Raw genomic sequence first — 24,387 nt, 5'->3', positions numbered from 1 at the left:
GGTCCTGTTGTATGCGGACGACGCTGTTCTTTTATCCAGAACCGCACTCGGACTCCAAAAATTACTGGATTCTTTTCTTCAATTCATGTCCTTACGTGGCCTAAATATTAACAATTCCAAATCTTTTGTCATGACGGTTGGTTTAACTCCCAAAAAACAATACCCCTTCTCAGTCAACGGGGAAAACATTCCACTTACAAAAACATTCTCGTATCTGGGTGTACTTTTCGATCATAAACTTAAATGGGGCCCTGCCATAACTAAAAAGAAAGGCGAAATACTGAGGACCAACTCTGGTATAATGAATTTCGCTCGCAAATTGGGTAACACTCCAGTGTCTGCCGTGTTGAAGCTTTATCAGGCAAAAAGTGTTGCGGTGGCATGTTACGGAAGTGAACTGTGGGGGTTTTTACCAGTAGATACCCTAGTAGCTCTCGAAAATAACTTTCTGAAACAGGTCATGAGCTTACCAAAGAGTACCGCAAACTTCTCTATACATGAGGAATTGGGCACCCCGTACCTAGCTGACAAAATTGCTGCAAACCCTCTGCTTTGCTGGTTAAGCTGTTGGCGCAATACAGCGATTCCATTAACTCATAACATCCTAGCTGAAGCCCTTACTTGGGAAGGACAACTTAAGTTACCCTGGATGAAATACATTCGTAATTGCTGTAAAGATCTGGGCAGATTAGATCTTTACTTAACACCCCAGAATGCCACCAAGCAAGATGTCAACTTTGTAAAAAACACCTTTTACTTGAAGCGACAACTCTACAGGGAAGAAACTGAGCTCAAAAAGCCCAGCGTAAGGAGCCATGCACTAACAAAGACCTGTGTGTTCTCTGAACCTTATCTATTGTGGAATATATCCAGATACGAACGCTTCCTGCTGAGCAGATTTCGATTTGATCTCTATCATCTGCTTTTAGCTGTACCAAGTGGAGCCCATAGAGGTCAAGTGTTGCCAGCTTGCGGCTGCGACAACAAGTCTCCGCAAGACTTTGCTCACTTTTTATTCCTATGTCCTTATTACTCAAGTCCACGCAATATGTTCTTAAAACCGTTGCTTAAAAAGATGAATTTTACACAAATTAAGCCCGCACTTCTATACCTTCAAATGTTGCATGAAGACAGTACTTTTTTTATCTGCAAGTTTTTAAAAACAGCCTTAAAGTATAGATCAAGTATGGAAGGATGACTCCAAACTGAATTATAATACAGATACAATTCTGTCTTGATTAAGTATATGCACATAGGACCACTGTATCATGTCTTTTTAATAATCGCTTATTACTTTTTTCTTTTAAGACTATTGGAAGATAAATTTTTCCTTCTATGAATGAACTGTATTTTATTGTATTGTGTGCTTTTATGACTGCTTTCCTGTCAGTCGAATAAAGAAACTTTGATTTGATTTGATTTGACTTGCTGTGTTTACGTTAAGCGCTTTGCAGGGCCTCCCGGTTTGCTTCCAGAAACCTGCGCTTTGCGACTCGCTTCGCGTACCAGTTCGCTAACGTAGTACGTCATATGACGTATCACGCGACAACGTGAAACGTCATGCGGACGGGAGGCGTCACGATGTTGTTTTGTAACGCGGCACTTGCGGTAAAGAAACGTTTACCGGCTCGCGGTCTATTTCGCGGCATCAAGGTCAGCTAACGGGAAGCTTCCCGATTTGCGAAGCGGGAACGAAGAAAAAAAAATATTTTAAAAAAAAATTATTCATAAACATATAAAATATATTTTTGGATTTAAAGAAGAATACATTTTACAGCTACAGATATTAGCTGTTAAAAAACCAATGAAATTCACAGAAAAAAACCATAGGTTATGGACCATATATAGTTAGGAATTAGCATTTACAAAACCTTGAAAATTCACTGAAAAAACCATAGGTTATAGACCATATATAGTTAGGAATTAGCATTTACAAAACCTTGAAAATTCACTGAAAAAACCATAGGTTATAGACCATATATAGTTAGGAATTAGCATTTAAAAAACCTTATTTTACTCACACAAAACCATTGAAATTCCATATATAGTTAGTTGCACTAACTATATATCGCGCACCCGCAATCCACTGCTGATCATGTCACATATTACATCATTCATGACATGGTCAGTGACATCACTGATGACATCACTGATGACATCTCAAATGACATCACTGATGACATCACTGATGACATCTCATTTGACATCATTCTTGTGCTAATACGATAAACCTCTTCAGACTCTAATATAACCTTAGATACACTCAGTGTATACAGACACTCACACACTGCCACTCATCCATGGAGTTACTCACACACCCAGTCAGTCATGCAAAGAAACAATCTCACCTCCATTTCTTCAACTATACAGTTAAACACACCTTACTTATTGAAACATATACTAACACATATTTACTCTCTTATACAATCCCTGATACAAGTTCACAATCATCGATACAACCACTCACTCATTCAGTGGCTCTCATGCACAGTTATTTATATATGCCAACTCTCACATGTACTGTGTTTTACATATGTACTTACTATGACATGTAGCATTGAGATAGCCATTCACTCATCAATACACTCATGCACACAGTCAACTGCCCATGTAGCTGTTTCCACATGCACTCTTGAACTCATACACCTAGTGAATAAACTGCTCACACATCTATGCATAGAGTCACACACCTTCCAGCCACCCCCACACAAACTCAATCTCCCATAGAAATACTTGGGCAACCAATTAATAACACATATAGCCTCTCGTATAGCTAATGATCAACACATGCAGCAGTTTACAGAACAACAGACATAATGATGCACAAATTAAGACAGTTTAGTCACTAACCCATGCATTCAGTGAGACACATTTAATCACTCACTCATACAGTCAGTCATGCACCTACTAAATCCTTCATCCAGACACTTATACATCCACTCAAGACATATTTTAACTTTACAGAAAAATACAGTCACTGGATGTTGTCATCAGTGATGTCATCAGTGATGTCATTTGAGATGTCATCAGTGATGTCATCAGTGATGTCACTGACCATGTCATGAATGATGTAATATGTGACATGATCAGCAGTGGATTGCGGGTGCGCGATATATAGTTAGTGCAACTAACTATATATGGAATTTCAATGGTTTTGTGTGAGTAAAATAAGGTTTTTTAAATGCTAATTCCTAACTATATATGGTCTATAACCTATGGTTTTTTCAGTGAATATATATATATATATATATATATATGTATATATATATATATATATATATATATATATATTACCTACTGGCGGTCGCCAGTAGGTATATATAGTTAGGATTTTTTCTCTATGGGTTTTTTGAAAATTCTATGTCTAATAACTTTGGCGTTTGTGGACGGAATTGGCTGAAATTTTCTGGAAAATGGAACATTTTGTTTCTGAGCAGCCACTGGAAATTTGGGGGGAGTTGGTCCAGGGGGGGCCGAGAAAAAAGGGGGGTCCCAAAACGTGTTTTTAACATTGAGTTTTCCATAGGGCGGTTAGCCTCACTTTTAGCCCGAACGGCTGAATGGATTTGCACGAAACTTGGCAAATTTGTAGGGACTGGTAGCCCGATGTGCCTTTTGTAGGTCTCAATATATGTGCTGCAGTGGATTTTGAGAAAATAACGTTCAAAAAAAGATATATATCTGTAAGCGCGGACCAGGCAGCGCCCCGGTACGCGTACTTGACGCGTAACGGAACTTCGCGTAGCGAAGTTGATTGGCTCTCCGGTGTCTGTCAACATTCTAAACAGTCCGGAGCGGCCGCCATCTTGTCTCTCGGTAGGATCGAGAGACAAGAGGAGGTCAAAAGCGAAGGGGCAAATGACCTTAAGGGGGCATAGTAGATACTCCCTGACCCCCTAGGTTTGATGTGGAGGCTTTAAAGGGGCCCCGCTAAGCAAAAAAAAAAAAAAAATTTTTTTGTTTTTTTTCGTGGTTAGCGCCCGGTACGCGAACCGAGAAGCGTACTGGGGAGCGTACCACAATAAAAAATGAATGATAGACTTTTCAAATGCTGTATGTTAATTGATTGTTGGTTTTGTTGATTATTTTTTTTTTTTTTAATTTTTTTTATTGTGTTTCATAATTTATTAAACTTTCTAACATTTCATTGTCAGAAATTTCATAATCATGGAATATAGATTGTAGTCTCTGAGGTTGTAAAATGTCCTCATTTGCAAGGAGGTTATCTACTGCTTGCACACATTGCAGTAGTTCTTGGTCCCATGTTTCATCCATAAATTCAATCTCATTTGGATCAATGATTTCTGTGTTGGACTCTGGAAGGACAATTTCAAATGAAATGTTTTGTTCACTTTCCATTTTTCCTGAAATTTGCATAAAAAAAATATATATTAGTAGAGGTAGGGCACTGTTGGGATTAATTTTAGATAGGCAGTTTTTATCAGAGAATTTATCTTTGGGCAGTGTATAGTATCAGAGTGGAAGTAGGAATATAAAAAAGTGTATCTAAATTTATAAGTACTACAGAGGGATAGTATATAACTAACAGAAAAAGTTTGCCATATTAACTTAAAGTGCACAATATACTTCAGTTTTAAAAATAACAACTTACCTTTAAAAAGAAGTTGAAGTTATTAATGAAAATCCAAATGAAATGTACACCAGGAAGTAGTAGTCAAAATGGCTGTGTTTCCTTCTCTTCCTTTATATATATTCGGGTACATAACCAATCAAATATCATGTAAAAAAAGTAGAAAATGAAAGTAACATTTTAATTGGTTGTCAATTCCAACACTTCAGATGTGTTTTGTGAAGTAATTTACCTCACGGTATTTAGAGAGGACTACAGGCTAAATGGCTAAATGGAATTCCAATCAAATTTGTGAAAATGGTAGGGATTGGTATGTAGTATGAGCTATTCTATATTTGGTGAAATTGTCTCCAGTGGCTTTTCTGTGAACTACTTTCCCACCTTTTTTGATGGTGCGCTTCCCAGGAAGCGACCCGGTACGCGAACCGGTGAGCGCCCTGGTACGCGAACCTTAAGCGTAACGGGAGTTCACCATTTTGTGTTTCGGTCGAATTATGATACAAGATGGAGGGCAAATAATGTTCAGAATGGGTAGAAGGGGGCACGGTAGACTTATCTTGACCCCCTAGGTTTTGTGAGGGTGGCTGAGGAGGCCCATATGTGCGGAAAAAAAAACATTTTTTTTAAAAATTTCGCGAGGTTAGCTCCTGGTACGCGTACCGGGTAGCGCACCAGGGAGCGTATTTTGTTGAAAATTAGTGAAAATAGTTAGAGTAAAAAAATAATTGTGAGTGATTAGATGTAGGGTAGCTCTGAGAAGAGCTTTTGGGTTTATGGTACATTTAGGTACTTATAAGTAGGTACCAATGCACATTTTTAAATTCAGAGTGAAAACTCTGTTGCCCTCATCTGAGAAGTGAACTCCATCTCCTCTGTAGATATCTTGCATGTAGTAACGCAAGTTATTGTTGTACAGGGAGCCCATTCCATGGTCTCTCATGTAAGCTGAAACAGATTTGTTTACATGCTTCCTCGACTTCTCAATTTGTGGACAAAATTGGTTTGACCACCTCCATTTCTGTCTTTGGCATATATTTGAATATACCAAGGCAGTCTGAGGAAAAAGTGCCATTAATTGCTCAAAGGTGTCCTTTAAAAGCATTTCCAGACCTACACCAGTCAAAGTGCCCAAGTCATTACCTCCACAGTGCACAATTAACAGGTCAGGTTTTGGCAAATGCATAAAGGTTTTCACCAATGGTATCAATTGGTGACATTTTAATCCTCTCTGGCCAAACCACTTAATTTCCACATCTTGTAAATTGAGGTTAGGTAAATTCCTGCTTTCAACGTACCTTTGAGCCCAGTGAATATAACTATGACCAACAATCCAGACAGAAAACATGGTGAGAGAAGGTTCTCCTGCAGTCAGATGAAGTGTGGCAATGAAATGGCAGTTGAAAAAATGTGAGTTTGAAATGAAAAAAACTGTGGAGTTTCTGTGTTCATGAAGTAGTAACAGTGATTGGTGGATTTTGATTGATGAAAACAGAAAGTTAGGGTGTAGAGATGTGTTCTTTGAAAGATGTATTTTGAGTGGTCAATAAAAAATCATTAAATGAAAGAAAGCACTGGATATGCAGGTGCACTGAGAGTTCAGAGTTCAATTGCAACATTGTTGTGTGAATTTGCAAACACCAGAGTTTCTCCAAGAGGTGGTTGCTATGGAAAATAGGCAGAAAGGGCAGAGGGGGAAGGGTTTTCATTTGAAAAAAAGTGAGGGAAGAGTTTTGATTGGGTGACATGAGAAATATGTGTGAAGAATTACACCATTTCTGTGCTTTTGATAGCTGCAGACTCTGGAGTGCATACCTTTTGCTCTGCTGAAGACAAATTGGTGTGTTTCTGAGACTGTTTTCAAACTCAAAGTATTTGCTAAGGTGAGAAAATATTTCTTTACTTTAGATAGAGAATAGTGTGCTTTAAGGAGAAAATTATGATTTATGTGGCGCAATTTGCTAGTAAATATGCTCTCACATGTGCATGGAAATTTTTGATTTTGAATGTTTCTGTTATATAGCCATGTTAAAAGTGACTCAACCATGCTGGAAAGTCAATCAAAAAATGATTTCATGTATTTTAATGACATTTTAAGTCATTTTCTGATGTGCAGTGTTTAGAAATTATGATTTGAAAATCGTTTTTGTGGAAAAGGAATTGTTTTTAAAATCATGACAAGGAAATAATGGTGTATGGTTATTTATAAGGCAATTGACTGTCCTTGATGTTATTTTTCTCATTTTATTGTAAGACCTTTCTCTGTGGCGCAAATTGCTTGTAAATATGCTCTTACATGTGCATGAAAATTTTAATTATCAATGTTTGTGTTACATAGCCATGATAAAAGTGAACCAACCATGCAGGAAAGCCAATAAAAAAACGCTTTCATGTGTTTCAATGACATTTTAAGTCATTTTCTCATGTGCAGTTTTTTGAAATTATGATCTGAAAATCGTTTTTGGGAAAAAGGAATTGTTTTTAAATTCAAGAGAAGGACATAATGGTGTATGGTTCTTTATAAGGCAATTGACTGTCCCTGATGTTATTTTTCCCATTTTAATGTCAGACCTTTCTTTGTGGCGCAAATTGCTTGTAAATATGCTCCCACCTGTACATTGAAAATTTTGATTTTGAATGTTTATGTTACATAGCCATGTTTAAAGTGACCCTACCATGCAGGAAAGCCAATCAAAATACGCTTTTATGTGTCTTAAGGACAATTTAAGTAATTTTCCCATGTGTAGTGTTTTGAAGTTATGATTTGAAAATCGTTTTTGAGGTAAAGGAATGTTGTTAAAATTTATGTTCGCCATATGCCCCCAAATTTCTTTCTCAGGGTTGCAGCAGGGTGCTCTTGAGACACCCCTGCACTTTTGGAATAAATTCCTAATTTGTGATGAGCAAATTGTTAATCGCAAATTGCACCTTCATTTATATGAGCCTCCTAGCCCATGGAAATGAATGGGTAATTTGCAATTAGCAATTTTCTCATCGCAAATTTGGAATGGTAAAGAATCGCTATTTATTCCTTAAAATTCGCTTTTTTGGAAATGCAAAATAGTTATATGATACATATGGCGGTTGATGTCTAACAAGATAAGAAGCTTATGGATACATTTATGATGACTGGTGCAATGAAGTAGAAATCACTTACTTCATTGGTAGGCCTTTACAATAAATTATCTCCTCTGTATTCTTCATCAAGCATAACTTTAATCTGCAATCCTGAGTAGGCCTCACCTTAAACAAACCTCTGGATAGGCCACATCTTATTGTCATCCTGATTTAATCATTTATAATTCTAGGGACAGATTTATGATAGGTGTATACCTCTTTTGTGCCACTTAGAAAACATTGTCCATGGGGAAATGAATTAAAATGTCATTAAGACACATGAATGTGTTTTTTTTAAACGTTTGCAATTTTTTTGGGTCACTTTCAACATGGCTATGTGTCTGAAACAGTCAAAATCTAAATTTGCAATGCACTGGTGGGAGCATATTTACAAGGAATGTGCTTCATGGGGAAAGGTCTTATAATGTAATATGGGAAAAATGACATTAGAGATACTGAAATGCCTTATAGAGAAGCATACACCATTATGTCCTTGTCATAAATTTGCAAACCATTACTTTTCCCCAAAAACGATTTTCAAATTATATTTAGAAAACAGTGCACATGTGGAAATTACTTAAAATGTCAATAATTCAAAAATTGTGATTCCTTAAATGCAATGTATAAAAAAAAAATATGTAAAAAATGATATTAAGGATTTGGAAACTACCACCAACTTGTAGTTTGTGGTAATTTGCGAATTCTTTTCAAAAAGAATTTTTTTTTTAAAAAAAAAAAGGTCCCATATGACGTCCATACATGCCATTAGGGCATGTAGGTGTGCCATGTGCTCCCAAATTTCTTTTTCAGGGGTGCAGCAGGTTGTTCTTGAGATACCCCTGCACGCTTGAAAAAAATCCTATTTTGTGATGAGCTAATTGCTAATCACAACTTGCAACATTAATTCCTATGAGCCTCCTAGCCTATGGAAATGAATGGGTAATTTGCAATTAGCAATTTGCTCATTGCAAATTAGGAATAGTAAAGAATCGCTATTTATTCCTTAAAATTTGCTATTTATAATATGTAAAATATTTTGATGATACATATGGCAGTTCATCTGTAACAAGATAAGAAGCTTAGGGATAGATTTATGATGAGTGGCGCATCCCCAGGGATGTGACAGTCATCCTGCGCCACTGTTCCGCCACCCATGGTGTGCTGCATTTACAATGCGGCGCAGCATGGGGCAAAAAAGGCACAGATGTGTGACGCATCTGTGCTGTAAAGGTGGCGCATTGCTGGAGTTGTATCGTAAGTGCGATGCAGCTCCAGCAAGGATCAGGGGTGCCCCATCTATACAATGCTGCGTCAAGACCTATGCCAGCTTCAAGCAGGTGCAGGGTTTTGAAGCAGCTTTCTCCTATCTGATTGTAAATGCGGCACACCATGGGTGGTAAAGCAGTGGTGCACATTAACTGGTGCATGCCTGGGGATGTGCCATTTAATATAAATCTGCACTTTAACATTTGAGTATGTGCAGGGGACACAGAGTCGTTGAGGCTTATCCAAGGTTAAGAACAGATGAGTCCTGTCCAGTGAAAAATTAGACATAGGCTTCACCTGCTCAGCATCGCTGGACATGGCTAAATAATAGCTGCAAAATGTTACTCTTGTTAAATAATTTTACTATTATAATCTGTGAGATTTGTCTCTTACTCTGCAACATCTCATTGTTGTTGTCTTTCTTTAAAGATAAAGACAACCTCAACATGAGCGACAATCTGCAATCAGTTGATTTTGACCTCATCATTGAACTTGTAATTGAAACATCAGTGGATGTTGATCCATTGGATGATTTAAATCCTGAGGATGAAGAAGAGCGTGATGAGGATGCAGATTTGTCCGAATTATATGATATAGGATGGGAAGATGACCTGCTTGAGCCTTTGGAATTATAAACATTTATTTTTAAAATTTATAATCAATAAAAAGTAAAAAGGTAAACCGTTTAATTTAAAAATAAAGACACCTTCAAAAACAGGTTATGTGTAGTGTCTTCAATAAAATATTAAAATATGCTCATAAAATTAGATCAGATTCACATATAAAATAGCATAGGTAACATAAATATAAATCTCATTTCTTTTCTGCTACTTCTGTATTGTAAATTTGCAAGGACTAAAAAATCTTCTATTTAAAATGTCAAGTAGTGTGTTATGTTTTTGATCACTATTACTGATTTACTGTTTGATAATATTTTTTTATTAACATTTTTATTATATTTTTCCTCAGATTCAACTATGCCTACAAAAATAAGAGAGATGAAGGCTGCAAAACGTCAAAGACAGCAGGAGAAAAAAAAAATGCAGCAGTCCTCTAACAAAAAGATTTCTCAAGCGATGAAGAAAGCACCGGGTAAGAGCTCTAAATATTTCATAAAAAATATTTCAAATAAAAAAAATATTAGTACAGAAAATGTTTCAATCCATAACAACACAAGTAAATCAAATGGAAAGAAAAGGACAAATGAAAATGTTACTGCTAGAGCAAGAGATAAATCTGTGCATGATAGTAGAAGGAAACAACAGTTTACGGAGATTCGTAAACGAATGTTCCGTAACAGGATAATTGGCAATTTGTTAAAAAATATTAAGAAAGGTCAACAGAAATTAGTTTTTTATAGGAGAAAAAAAAAAGTTGAGAAAGTTATTGATCAGGCTTTTGAAATTAAACGTAAGTTATTTATTTTGATAATCAATAGAATTAGGAAGCTAAACAAGGCAATTTTTGATTTCAAAAGAAATAGTAGATGGAAGAGAATAGTTAATCGTAGTAATTTTTGTGAAGTTTTTTCTGGAGAATGGATACATAGTTCAAGCTGTGAGGCATTTTTTAATGAAGAGAGTTATTTCCAGGATAATGATTTGGTGCATGCAGTTGACATCAGTGGTCGTGCTTATGAAGTGAAAGATGGTTGTCCAGTTGAAAAAGAAAAACTTGTGACAACAGAGGCAGAAGAGTTGTTAGGTAATGAGGTTTTAGGAAGACGTGCTAAGGGTCCTGTGTACACCTGGAAGTGTAGTAGTATTTGCAGTGTGCGACAGGATTCTATCAATTTGCTTTGTGATTTTGTACGGTCATTTAACAAGAAAAGTTTGAAGCAGAAAATGAGGTTGTTGCAAGAATTAGATCCTTGCAGAGTGAGAGAAGTGACAGGTTTGCATGGTCATTCACTGGCTTGTCTTTCCAGGAGAGTATGCCAGAGTGTTTTTCATCATTTCAGGATGCTAGCAGTGCATCATAACAAAGTGAGGAAGTTAGTTAGACTGTTGTATTATGCTAAGAGTCCAGCAATTATGCTGAAACAATTATGTGCTGCTCTTCTGCATGGTTCTGAAATAGATGTGAGGAATATATGTGAAGAAATTGAGTTTTGTTACTTTGGAAGTAAAGAGGAGAATGTTGAAATTGAGCAAGAAATAGAGGGTCATTTGGAAGATACTGTACATGTTTCCAGTACAGATAATTTCCAGAGGGAAATTGCGACGTTTGACATGAAATCAAGTGAGAGGCCTAATTTCACTTGTGTGTGTTGTCGACGCACTTATTATAAGAATCAGACTAAGTTAGTGGATTTATATGCAAAAAGTGAAAGGGAAAATAATAGTGAATGGAAGGATTTTGCAACATACTTGATGGTAGAAAATTGTTTTGATTTGGGATTGGATCAACGTGTGTGTACTTATTGTTGTAACAAATTAAAACAAAACCAGATGCCTGCTAGAGCAGTTCATAATAATCTGGAATTGGTTGAGATTCCTTCTGAATTGAAGGATTTAAATACTTATGAATCTATTTTGATTCAAAGTATCCATCCCTTTCAGGCTATTGTAAGAATGGAGCCAAAGACAGGGAAATTGCCTCCATCAGATTTACAGAGAGGATTAAAGGGAAGAGTTGTTTATTTGCCTCTAGATTTGAAGAAAAACATTAACACAATTGGAGTAGAAAAAGTGGAAGAGGAACCTCTGGTTATCTTAGTTAATGGGGTTCCGACAAAGAATAAGAAAATATGGCAAGATTTAGTAGATGTTAGGAAAGTTAAAAAGGCAACATTGTATTTGAAAAAAAATAATAAATACTATAAGAATGTATATGTTGAAGAAGAGGAAGTAAGTGAGGAAGAGGATAGCGATTTGTGTGCTGGTCAAATTGAGAAAGTAGAACCCTCTACTAGTGAGGAAATATATGAACATTATAGTGTTCATCCTTTGCATTCAAAGGAAGTCATGGGGAATGCTATTGAGTTGTTTCAAATGAAACAAGCCAAAGGGAGTCCCATTAGTGTTTGGGAGCAAAGTTTGGAAGCTCGGTGTTTCCCACAGCTTTTTCCAACAGGTCAGGGAGGAAGATATGATGAGCGACCTCATCAAATTCCTGCTTCTGAATACCGGACTTTGCGATTGTATGCAGGAGATGCTAGGTTTCGACAATGCATTCCATATTTGTTTCATCTCCTGTTTGAAAGCGATCTGTCTGGACTGTCATATGCAGTGAACCACATCTTGAAAAGTGGTATACACATGCAAAACATCTCGGCAAGTGATTTTATGGATAAAGTGAATGTCCAAGATAGTATTTTGGATTCTCACCTGATTAATCTCATGGCGTGTCAGCGTGGTACTAATGAGTACTGGTACCGTCGTCATGGTGATTTAAAATGTATGCTGAGGAACTTAGGTACTCCCACATGGTTCCTCACTCTGAGCTGTGCCGAGTATGGCTGGGAAGACTTACTTGAATTTCTACGAGAGGCAAATGCTAACGTAGAAAACATCGAATTCAAGACACCCGGAGAACTGTGCTCTTTGGATCCAGTCAATGTATGTAGGTACTTCAATCATAGATTTGAAGCTATGATGTCTTTCATCATGAATAAGAAGAATCCACCTCTTGGAGAGGTGTTGGATTTCTTCTGGAGAAAGGAGTACCAAGCAAGAGGTGCTCCTCATATACATATGTTGCTGTGGATCAAGGATGCACCTAAATTTGGAACGGATCCAGATGACTCAGTGATGAGTTTCATCCAACAGTATTCTACGTGTGCTGTTCCAAACGCAAAGGAGAAGAAAAGCCTAAGAGAAAAAGTTCTGCGTTTCCAAAGCCATCGATGTGGAAAGTACTGCCGTCGTAAATTCCGAAACAAGGACAAGTTCTACACTAAATGTCGTTTCGGCTATCCACGACCGGTGATTTCTAAAGGAAGAGTAAACAGTTTGATGTCTTCGCTGCGACACAATGTCATGAAGAAATCACCTAAAAACACTTACAATTTGAAGAGGAACGAAGAGTCCAAGTACATCAACGACTACAACCCGGTGATTTTGTCCATGTGGAATGCTAACATGGATATACAGTTTGTGGCTGATAACTGTATGGCTGTGGCTCGGTATGTGACGTCTTACATCACCAAAAAAGAGAAGACAGAATTGAAGGATATGTGGGAGGACATTTCCCATGAAAAGAGCCTCAGCAAGAAGTTGTACAGTTTCAGTCTGAAGATGTTGTCGCATCGAGAAATCGGAGCGTACGAATGTTCTGACCGGTTGTCTTCAGCAAGTCTCTATGCCAAGTCCAGGAGTATCGTTTGGGCGAGTCTTGGTCTTGCTGCAACGCGTAATCGAGTTCTCAAACCTGTGCGGGAAATTGAGTATTTGGCGGAAAAGGAGCCAAACAGTACCGACATTTTGAAGACAAACATGTTGGATACATATTATCCAAATCGAAGCAGTCACCTAGAGAATGTTTGTCTGTATGAGGTTCTGCAAAATTACATGTTCAAGAGGAACATCAAAGAAGATACTGAGAAAGGAGTGTATGCTGTAATAGGAAGTGAGGGATGTCTGGTGAAGCAAAGAAAATGCCACTTGATAAACCATCGAAAATTGAGTGGCGAATCTCCTGAAAAAAAGGAGTTTTTCTATTTAGCACTTTTGCAACTTTTCAAGCCTTGGCGTGCAGAAGAGGAACTGCTTGGAGATTTCCTCTGTTATGAAGACTCTTTCAATGCCGCCAAGGAGACCATAGAATGTCCTGCTTTTCTCAAATATGTAGAAATGTTGAATGCGGAAATTGAGCAGGAAGCAACAATTGCAGCCGAGATTGCCAGAGACAGTTCTCAGGACAGTCAGAGTTCTGCTTCATTGAGTCAGGATCCACTAGGAGGACCTCTTATTGAAAATGAAGCTGCCACTGCTATGAATGAGGTGGAAAGAGCCATGGCACATGCTCAAGAGGATGTGGTTAACTTAGAAGAGTTGGAAAGGCAACTCAACGTTGAGCAGAGGAAAATATATGACGAAGTTACCATGCAAATTGATCATGGATTAAGTCATGATAAGAAAGAGTGCTCATGTACGTCGTTGAAGCCTGTCCGACTGTACGTGAGTGGAGAAGCGGGAACTGGAAAAAGTTTCCTCATTAAAGCAATTTCATGCTATTTGCAGGAAAGGACAGAGTCATCGCTGTCTTGTGTTGTCACTGCTCCAACTGGACTGGCAGCACATAATATTAAAGGGATTACTTTACATCGTTTACTGATGCTGCCAGTGGAGCATGACAACAAATTAGAATATCACAAGCTATCTGGAGATGCTTGTTTTGAAGTTTCAAGAATCTTGAGGAAAATGAAACTTCTTATCATTGACGAAGTAAGCATGGTTTCCAATGTCATGCTTGCCTTTGTGCATTTGAGGATGCAAGAAGTTCTCAAAACAGAGTATGATGTGTTATTTGGTGGCAAACACATCATTGTTTTCGGAGATCTTCTGCAGCTGACACCAGTGAAAGGGCAACCTGTGTTCAAAATGCTCACGCATGAAGATACCAGGAAGTGCCTAGGCAGCATTGGCAACGTCAATATATGGTTAAACTTCAATTATGCTGAACTGCATGAAAATATGCGTCAGGCAAAGGATGAAGTTTACAAGACTATTCTACAAGATGTTAGAATTGGAAAAGTGACCGAGCATGGAAAAGAAGCTTTACATGCACGATTACTGTCAAATTTATATCCAGAACAAGATGTTGTGCCTGAGAATATTTTTCAGAAAATTACTGATAAGAAATCTGGAATATGTTTGATGCCAACTCTTGCAGAATGTGCCAAATTTAACAACAAAATGTTGCATTTAGAAAAGCAAGAGATTGTGAAAGTGGAAGCTATTGATAGAGTAGAGCATATGGGATCAACAATTATTTTGTCTGAGAATCTGAAATCAAAATTGGATTCATTAGAGAAGAGTATATCTAAAACTGCAGGTTTTGAAAAGACTCTGAATGTGTGCTTGAACTGCCGTATAATTTTAAGAAGGAATTTACATGTTGAAAGAGGTCTGGTAAATGGATCAATGGGTAATGTTGTTGATTTTGTGAAATACAGAAATAGAGATGGAATTGAATTTTTAAAAATTAAATTTGATGGCATTGAGGAAGTACAGCTAATTGCTCGTTGTTCTGCTAGATTTTTGCTTGTAAAAGACTTATATGTTCGCCGTAAGCAGTTCCCTGTTTGCTTGGCATATGCGGTGACAATTCATAAATCGCAAGGTTTAAGTGTAGACACTGCATTGGTGAATATTGGCAGTTCTGTGTTCAAGGAGGGTATGGCATATGTGGCATTGTCACGAGTTAGAACTTTATCGGGATTGTACTTGATTGAGTGTGATGTCAGAAACATTTGTGCAGATCTAGATTGTGTTAAGGAATACAATAGGTTAAGAAGAGAGTATGCGCCACATTTGCCTCAGTTTCCTTTGTTTGAGAAACGTCTGGTAGGCCGGAAACGAAGAAATGAGAACAATACTGGGGAGGTTGTAGCAAAAAGACAAAAAGTGAATGAACCTAAAATTACAAGCAGAAACAAAGAGGATTCTGTTGAAGATGTTGTTGGTTTTCAGTTTGAAAACAGTTCTGGTGTCAACTGCTATGCTAATGTAGTAATGAATGTTTTGTTTTCTCTAAAAAATGTAAAAGAAGAGATTGTGGTCAATTCTGATCAAAGATTTTGCAGTTTGTTGAATTCTGTGTTAGAGAAATGTAGCACAGATAGAACAAAAATAGAAAGTGTGTCTGAAATTCGAAACCTGTTAGACAGATGTTCAGGGCAAACACAATTCTCTCAAAATATTCAGCAAGATTGTCAGGAGTTTTTAATGTATATGCTTGATGTATTACATGCTGAAGGTGTAGATGTAGATCAGCTGTTTGGGCTTTCTTATCAATGGCAGCATGACTGCGAGAACTGTATGGTATCAAGTACTACTAGTGTAGACTCAGAAAGATTTATATATTTAACTTTGCCAGACAGTAAATCAGTCTCCTTTAATAAGCTAGTAAAAGCTGCTAATCACAGCATGGAGTGTAGCCAATGTAAATCTGAAATGATGTCCACATTATTTATACGAAAATATGGCCAGTACGTCATTTTAATGTTCCAACGATGTAGGCCTGATGGAACAAAATTGACAACTTTAATAAAAAAATTTGTAGCTTCGCAGTTGTCAATATCAGGAAGGACTTTTGTAACTACAGCAATTATATATCATGACGGCCCTTCAATATCATCAGGACATTACACAGCTTATTTAAAGTCTAGAAATGGCTGGTCATTCTGCAATGATTCTGTTTTAATTTTCAAAAAAAAATTGCCGTATGACCTTAAAAACTCTTACCTGGTGTTTTTAAAACCAAAATTTTAGGAAAATAATCTCGGGATATGATCTGTGGAATTTCAAGAAGTTCTAATGGCTCCTACACAATTTGGCCTTGAGGATAAGTGTAGTTCAGAGACATAACTTCTAATCAAAGGATTGGACATCATGGAGATGTATGTGCACTTTAAATGAGTTCAGAAAAATTGTTTCTTTTCATAAGCTAATTGAAGCAGCCAATCAAAACATGGAGTAGAGGGAATGTAAGTCTGCAATGCTGTCTACTGTTTTACATTGCTTTGTGATTAAAAGTGATGTAGAGAATTAAATAATTGTAGTACTCATAGAGGTAGTGTAAGTCTGCTTCATATTAAGCAGTATCAGTGTCATAGGAAACGTAGAACATGACTGACCAAGAAGGGGAAGATATTACTATTCCAGGATTGTGAAAATGATCTTCAACATTTTAATTCTGAAAGTTGCGGAAATGCCAAATGATGGGATTGGCTTACAAGAAATCCAAGAGTTATAAATATCTCTGACTAGATTTGGCCTTGTGGAAAATAGTGGTAGAGAGCAAGAAGTCATTTATTGCATGTAACGTGTTTTTAAAAACGATGGAGGTTTTCTTTCAGAAAGTGGCGGGCTGAAAGTAATAACAGCACAAAAGAGTGTAAGCTGTTCATAGGACATCCTTGGACGTCATGGAAAGTAAGTTAACTTTAAGGAGTTCTGAATTTTATTTTCTGATGTTGTATGGGTTTTTTAAACACAATCATTTTGATTGTGTTTTTTTTTCCCCGCTGTTACATGATGAATACCTTCAAGTCACTGTTTTTAGTGAATTTTGATACATTCTGAGAACAGCAAAAATAAACCATTTAACATGTATAATTAATTCTGTACTGTTTGCATTTATGATGTATATGTAGAACTGTGTAGGAGGCATGGAGAAGGTGAGTTTTCTGTAAGTGTTAAATTTATTGTATGCAGTGCTGCACTTCTACGTAATCTTTCATATGCTGGACTACATCTGCACAATGAGATACCTAAGCAAAGGAAACACAAGTGATGTGATTGTGAAATGAGCAAAATAAATTGCACATATTTCAATTACATCACTTGAGTTTCCTATCATTACGAATCACATTGTGCAGATCAAGTTTAGGTCTGTCCAGGGAAACATAGGAGGTTTCTACTTTGTTGAAGAGTGCAGTGGACATGACTCACTTCATTAGTAGACTTTCACAGATATTATCTCCTCTGTACACTTCAACAAGTGTAAATCTCATCTTGAACTCTGAGTAGGCCTCACCTCAAACAAATCTCTGGATAGGAGACATGTTATTGGCATACTGAAGCGACACTTTTCTGAAACAAGAGCAATGCAAAAGATGCACCATGTTTTAAGATAGTCCTCACTTCATCTGCATCAAGATACTGTTAGTTTAAAATGTATATCTTTAGCATTGTGTAGAGGACCTGGAGAAGCAGAAGCTTCTGTCAGTGTCAAAGTTGTTGAAAAACTATTTGTCCTTCAATATTTTCCCTTGTCTTTTGTAATTTTTAAATACATATTTTAATTTTTTTTTAAATGTTGGTTCTCTCTTTCACAGATTGAAAGTATAGAAATAAAATGTGATTAATTTAACAGCAATTACAAGGTAAATAGTTGTACTCTTTTCGTTACATTTCTATCACATTCACCTACTATTAGATCCACTGCTTCACTTCTTTAATCCTCAGTTTCCTGCCTTTGCTACTTTCCTCATTCCTTTCTCTATTACCTATTTACTCAACTCCTTCCACTCTTTTTCTCAGTCCCTCTGTTCTCATAGTTCCTCAGTCTTGTTCACTCACTCCATCTCTATTACTCTTAGTGTCTGTGAATTACTTTCCCAACTTTTTTTTTTTGGGGACCGCTTCCTGGGAAGTTGCCCGGTTCGCAAACCAGCAGCGTTATGGCAGTCCACCATTTTGTGTTTCGTTCGAATCAAGATACAAGATGGAGGGCAAATAATGTTCAGAATAGGTAGAAGGGGGCACGGTAGATGTATCTTGACCCCCTTGGTTTTCTGAGGGTGGCTCAGGAGGACCATAGTTCTTCACTCTTGTTCACTCTCTCTGTTTCTATTAATGTCACTGTTTATGACTGATCAAAAAAATGTTTTTTAAAAAAGAACAGTAACTATAAGGGAAGGAAATAGACAGTTATGTTAAAAGAAAGACAGCTAAAGGGAGTAAACTAACGATACTGTTACCTACAATCCACTGCTGTTGATGTTACTGACCATGTCATGAATGATGTAATATGTGAAATCATCAACAGTGGATTGTAGGTAACAGTATCCTTATTTTACTCCCTAGAGCTGTCTTTCTTTTAACATAACTGTGTATTTCCTTCCCTTATAGTTACTGTTCTTTTTTAAAAAATATTTTTTTGGTTAGCGTCCGGTACGCGTACCGGGTAGCGCTCCGGGAGCGAACTAAGAGAAATACAGGTTGGCAGAGTTCCAAATTTTCTACCAATTTTTTTATAATGGGGAGTTAGTTCTGAAAAGAACTTTTTTTTTTATGTTTTTGTTGTTTTATATTTTTTTTAGTATTTTTTGAACATTTTTTTACTTTTTTTGTATTTTCTGAACGTTTTTAAAATTTTTTTGGTTTTTTTGGGGGGGGGGGAAACAAAAACGATCCATTATAAAGGGCTCAACAGGAGCAAAAAAAAAAAATGAATTTATTTTTTGGTGCGTTTTGTGCAAACATTAATATGATTTTGAATTGCTCGCAAAATCAAAGTGATGCTACTTTCTCTGTAGCAGATGAAAGCGCCACATTCCACGCACACTTGTTTTACGTGACCAAACAACATTTGGATGTTTGCAATCACCTCCCTCGCCTCTGGTCCCGACACCTCTGGAACCACCGATCTTCTTGCCATTTGGAGGGGATGTTGTTGTTGGTCACGTAGCTGGGCAGCACTATAGTTATTTGGGTGCCACCTACTCATATGCCGATGCATAGTATGATTCCCATAACTATATTTTTTATCGGTGCCCCTTGACAATCTGTCACCGCATATGCGGCAAAACACGTAACGAGCATTCACTTTCTTTTGCCCCTCAGGAATTCTGTAGAATTGCCAGATATAATTCTCCTGTCGATTGTACCTCCTGGGCTCCTCTGGCAAAAACTCATGCTCTTCCTCCTCTTCCTCCTCTTCCTGTTCTTCCTCTTCTTGCAGAATTACTTCTGCAGGTGGTCCTCTCTTTCTTGGATTTGGTGGAGGTGGTGGGCTAGCACCAGCTGAAGCTACTAATGAAGCCATCACAAAGTCTCAATAAAGGGTCTTTCTCTCACCAAGATGAAAGTCAGAGTGATGAAAGAAGGAGGGGTTTTCATCATTTGGGAAAAACAAAAGTTCTAAACCAATGACAAGTGTCCATTTTAGATCACATGACCTTGTATTACATCATTAGGAAACCAAAAGTGAAATGAACCAATGAAAAGTGTTATTATCGAGTCACATGACCTGCTATGTTTACATTACGCGGTCGGCGCCGCGCCGCGGATCGCTTCCGGTTCGCGTACCGCTGCGCTTCCGGGTACGCGAACGTAGCACGTAATATGACGTATTACGCGAGAACGCGAAACGTCATGCTGACGCGACGCGTCACGATGTTGTTTTGTAACGCGAGAGGTGCGCTAAAGGAACGTTTACCAGTTCGCGTACCGGGTCGCGCCTCCGGATTGAGCTAACGGGAAGCTAACCGGTACGCGTACTGGGAGCGAAACAAAAAAAAATAAAAAAAAAATTGTATAAAAAACATGTAAAAAATATTTTTCTTTTTAAAGAATAATACATTGTAAAGGTTTTGATATTAGCTATTAAAAAACCAATGAAATTCACTGAAAAAACCATAGGTTATAGACCATATATAGTTAGGAATTAGCATTTACAAAACCTTAAAAATTCACTGAAAAAACCATAGGTTATAGACCATATATAGTTAGGGATTAGCATTTAAAAAACCTTATTTTACTCACACAAAACCATTGAAATTCCATATATAGTTAGTTGCACTAACTATATATCGCGCACCCGCAATCCACTGCTGATCATGTCACATATTACATCATTCATGACATGGTCAGTGACATCACTGATGACATCACTGATGACATCACTGATGACATCATCCAGTGACTGTGTGTTTCTGTAAAGTTTAAATATGTTAGATATATTGAAGAATGAGTGGATGTATAAGTGTCTCGATGAAGGATTTAGTAGGTGCGTGACTGACTGTATGAGTGAGTGAATAAATGTGTCGTACTAAATGCATGGGTTAGTGACTAAACTGCCTGAATGTTTGCTTCAGTATGTCTGTTGTGATGTAAACTGCTGCATGTGTGGATCATTAGCTATACGAGAGGCTACATATGTTATTGATTGGTTGCCCAAGTATTTGTATGGGAGATTGAGTTTGTGTGGGGGTGGCTGGGAGGTGTGTGACTCTGTGCATAGATGTGTGAGCAGTTGATTCACTAGGTGTATGAGTTCAAGAGTGCATGTGGAAACAGCTACATGGGCGGTTGACTGTGTGCATGAGTGTATTGATGAGTGAATGGATATGTCAATGCTACATGTCATAGTAAGTACATATGTAAAACACAGTACATGTGAGAGTTGGCATATATAAATAACTGTGCATGAGAGCCACTGAATGTGTGAGTGGCTGTATGGATCATTGTGAACTTGTATCAGGGATTGTATAAGAGAGTAAATATGTGTTAGTATATGTTTGAATAAGTAAGGTGTGTATAACTGTATAGTTGAGGAAATAGAGGTGTGATTGATTCTTTGCATGACTGACTAGGTGTGTGAGTAACTCCATGGATGAGTAACAGTGTGTGAGTGTCTGTATACACTGAGTGTATCTAAGGTTTTATTAGAGTCTGAAGAGGTTTATCGTATTAGCACAAGAATGTTGTCAAATGAGATGTCATCAGTGATGTCATCAGTGATGTCATGTGAGATGTCATCAGTGATGTCATCAGTGATGTCACTGACCATGTCATGAATGATGTAATATGTGACATGATCAGCAGTGGATTGCGGGTGCGCGATATATAGTTAGTGCAACTAACTATATATGGAATTTCAATGGTTTTGTGTGAGTAAAATAAGGTTTTTTAAATGCTAATCCCTAACTATATATGGTCTATAACCTATGGTTTTTTCAGTGAATTTTTAAGGTTTTGTAAATGCTAATTCCTAACTATATATGGTCTATAACCTATGGTTTTTTCAGTGAATATATATATATATATATATATATATATATATATATATATCCATCACAAAAAGCTTGCCTGGAATGAGGGAGCCACAAACAGGAAAAATGAAATTTTGCCGCTTATAATGATGATGCAAACAGCGAAAAAACAGCTTGCTGCCTCACAAGTATACTGTCCAGCCCTGACGCTTTTCGTGCTCTCTGCAGCACTTCTTCAAAGGGTTGGTGACTTGCTGCAAATGAAACCAGTCCTTCATTCCTGCACTCGTTTGTACTTCCTAACCATCGCCTCAATGGGCGAGGCCATAACCATGGCCCGATGTTTCTTGTAGTGCAAGGGTTTTCCTCCAGTGAGTTGGCTGTTTCAGTCACGGTGCAGATGAAATAAAATCCCCAGTGGGTTGTGGGGTCAGTGTCACAGTTCAAACACCCCATAAATTACATCACCGGCTTTTTCCTGCTCCTCGTGCTGACTCGTCGATTGGCGCTTCAGCTCGGACTGCAAACTGCAGCTGGGTTCACCTCGTGGCTCAGGCAACAAGCCAAATTAAATCCATGGTGTAATTTATGGGGTGTTTGAACTGTGACACTGACCCCACAACCCACTGGGGATTTTATTTCATCTGCACCGTGAATGAAACAGCCAACTCACTGGAGGAAAACCCTTGCACTACAAGAACCATCGATTTTACCTCATAAATTAGAAATAAAAATGAATAATATGTCAACTAATTTTGAATTTGTAATTAATAATTTATTGTTCAGATTTCTCATAATTTAATAGAACTTGTAGTATGTCCTCATCTGGTATTTCATCTTCATTCATATATTTAATCTCCTTATGAAAATTGTTCATTGATGTTTGTTGGCATTCATTTCATCCAAACATTCAATTAATTCTTCATCTAGAGATTGATTCAAAAAATCTTTTAAGTCATCTTCTGTTTGTGATGAAATAGTTTTTTCAATATCCATAACATTTTCATTTTCAATTTCCTTGCTGTCCTCCATTTTAATTTCAAATTTCTTGCTGTAAATTGCAGAAAAAAGTAATCACTTTCAATTATCGTTTTTAGTAATACATAACATAAAAGTAGCTTAATCAAGTATTTAGTTCTTTAAAATTAATTGGGCAGTGTATAGTATCAGACAGGAACTAGAAATATAAAGCACTGCATGTGATGAAGCCAATCTTAAACAATAATTATAACAGAAGGACTGTAAATAACCAATGGAAAACATTTTCCAAATTATCTTAAAGTGTACAACATAGTTCCCCCTACAAATTAACAACTCACCTTTTTCAAAGTAGAAGAGTTAGTACTGTGTTATTCTAAGTCCAGCAATTGAGCACCCAAATTTTCTCTCAAAAGTACCTCAGACTGGGGTATCACAAAATGGCCGTGTTTTCCTCTCATTTAAGATATATACATAAGCAATCAAACTTCATCTCACACACAAATTCCGAACTAAAGTAATATTTTGATTGGTTCTAAATGTCAATACTTTCAAATGTGTTTTCCCTAAGCAATTTTCCATAGGACATTTAGACACGGCTACAGCCTGAACGGATGAGTGGAATTACACCAAAGTTGGCAAAATGATAGGTACTGGTATGTAGTAGGGCCTTTTCTATATTTCTTTGAAATTGCTCCTGTGGTTTTTAAGAAAGGCAACTTAAAAAACACATATATATCAATAGGCGCGCTACGAGCGCTCACCGGTACGCGTACCGGGGAGCGGACCCGGCGCGCTACGGGAGTGCGCGAGCGGAAAGCTGATTGGCTGTATGATGTCTGTCAACATTCTTAACAGTCCGGACAGTCCGCCATCTTGTGTTTTGGGAAAATTGAGACAGCTGAGGTAAAAAAGAAAGGGGGAAATGATTAAAAGGGGGCAGCGTAGACACCCCCTGACCCCCTAGGTTTTTTAAGGGAGGCTTAGAAGGACCCTGAAGGGCCCAAAAACTATTTTTTTTTAAATTTCGCGGGGTAAGCGCTGGGTGCGTTCCCGGGTACGCTCTCCGGTAAGCGCACCCTGAGCGCACCACGGGGAAAAACAGTGTAAAAAAATAGAGTAAAAAAATATTGTAGAGTGTTTAGAGGTAAGTTAGCTCTGAAAAGAGCTGTTGTGGTATGTGGGTGTTTTTTGTACCTACAAGTAGGTACCAATGCAGAGTCTTATATTCAAGAGGAAAACTCTATTCCCCTCATCTGTAAAATGCACACCATCTCTCCTATACATGCCTTGCATGTTGTAACGCAAGCTGTTGTGGTATATACTACCCATTCCATAGTCTCTCATGTAAGCAGAAACAGATTTATTTACATGTTTCCTTGCTTTCTCAATCTGTGGACAAAATTGGTTGGACTAGTTCCATTTTTGCCTTTGGCATATATTAGAAAATACCAAGGCAGTTTTTGGAAATAGTGACATCAATTGCCCAAAGATGTCCTTTAAAAGCATTTCCAGACCTACCCCAGTCAAAGTGCCCAGGTTATTTCCACCACAGTGCACAATTATAGGGTCAGGGTGTGGTAAATGCATAAAGGATTTTACCAATGGTATCCATTGGTGACTTCTCAATCCTCTCTGTCCAATCCATACAATGTCCACATTTGGTAAATCAAGGTTGTAAATACCTCTGTTAGCTGCGTATTTTTGACTCCAGTGGACATAGCTATGACCCACAAACCAGACATTTGGCATTTTGGAGGTAGATGTGCTTCTA

Source organism: Lissotriton helveticus, chromosome 4_1, assembly GCF_964261635.1.
Source record: "Lissotriton helveticus chromosome 4_1, aLisHel1.1, whole genome shotgun sequence".
Classification (NCBI taxonomy): domain Eukaryota; kingdom Metazoa; phylum Chordata; class Amphibia; order Caudata; family Salamandridae; genus Lissotriton; species Lissotriton helveticus.
Note: the sequence above shows the minus strand (reverse complement) of the source record.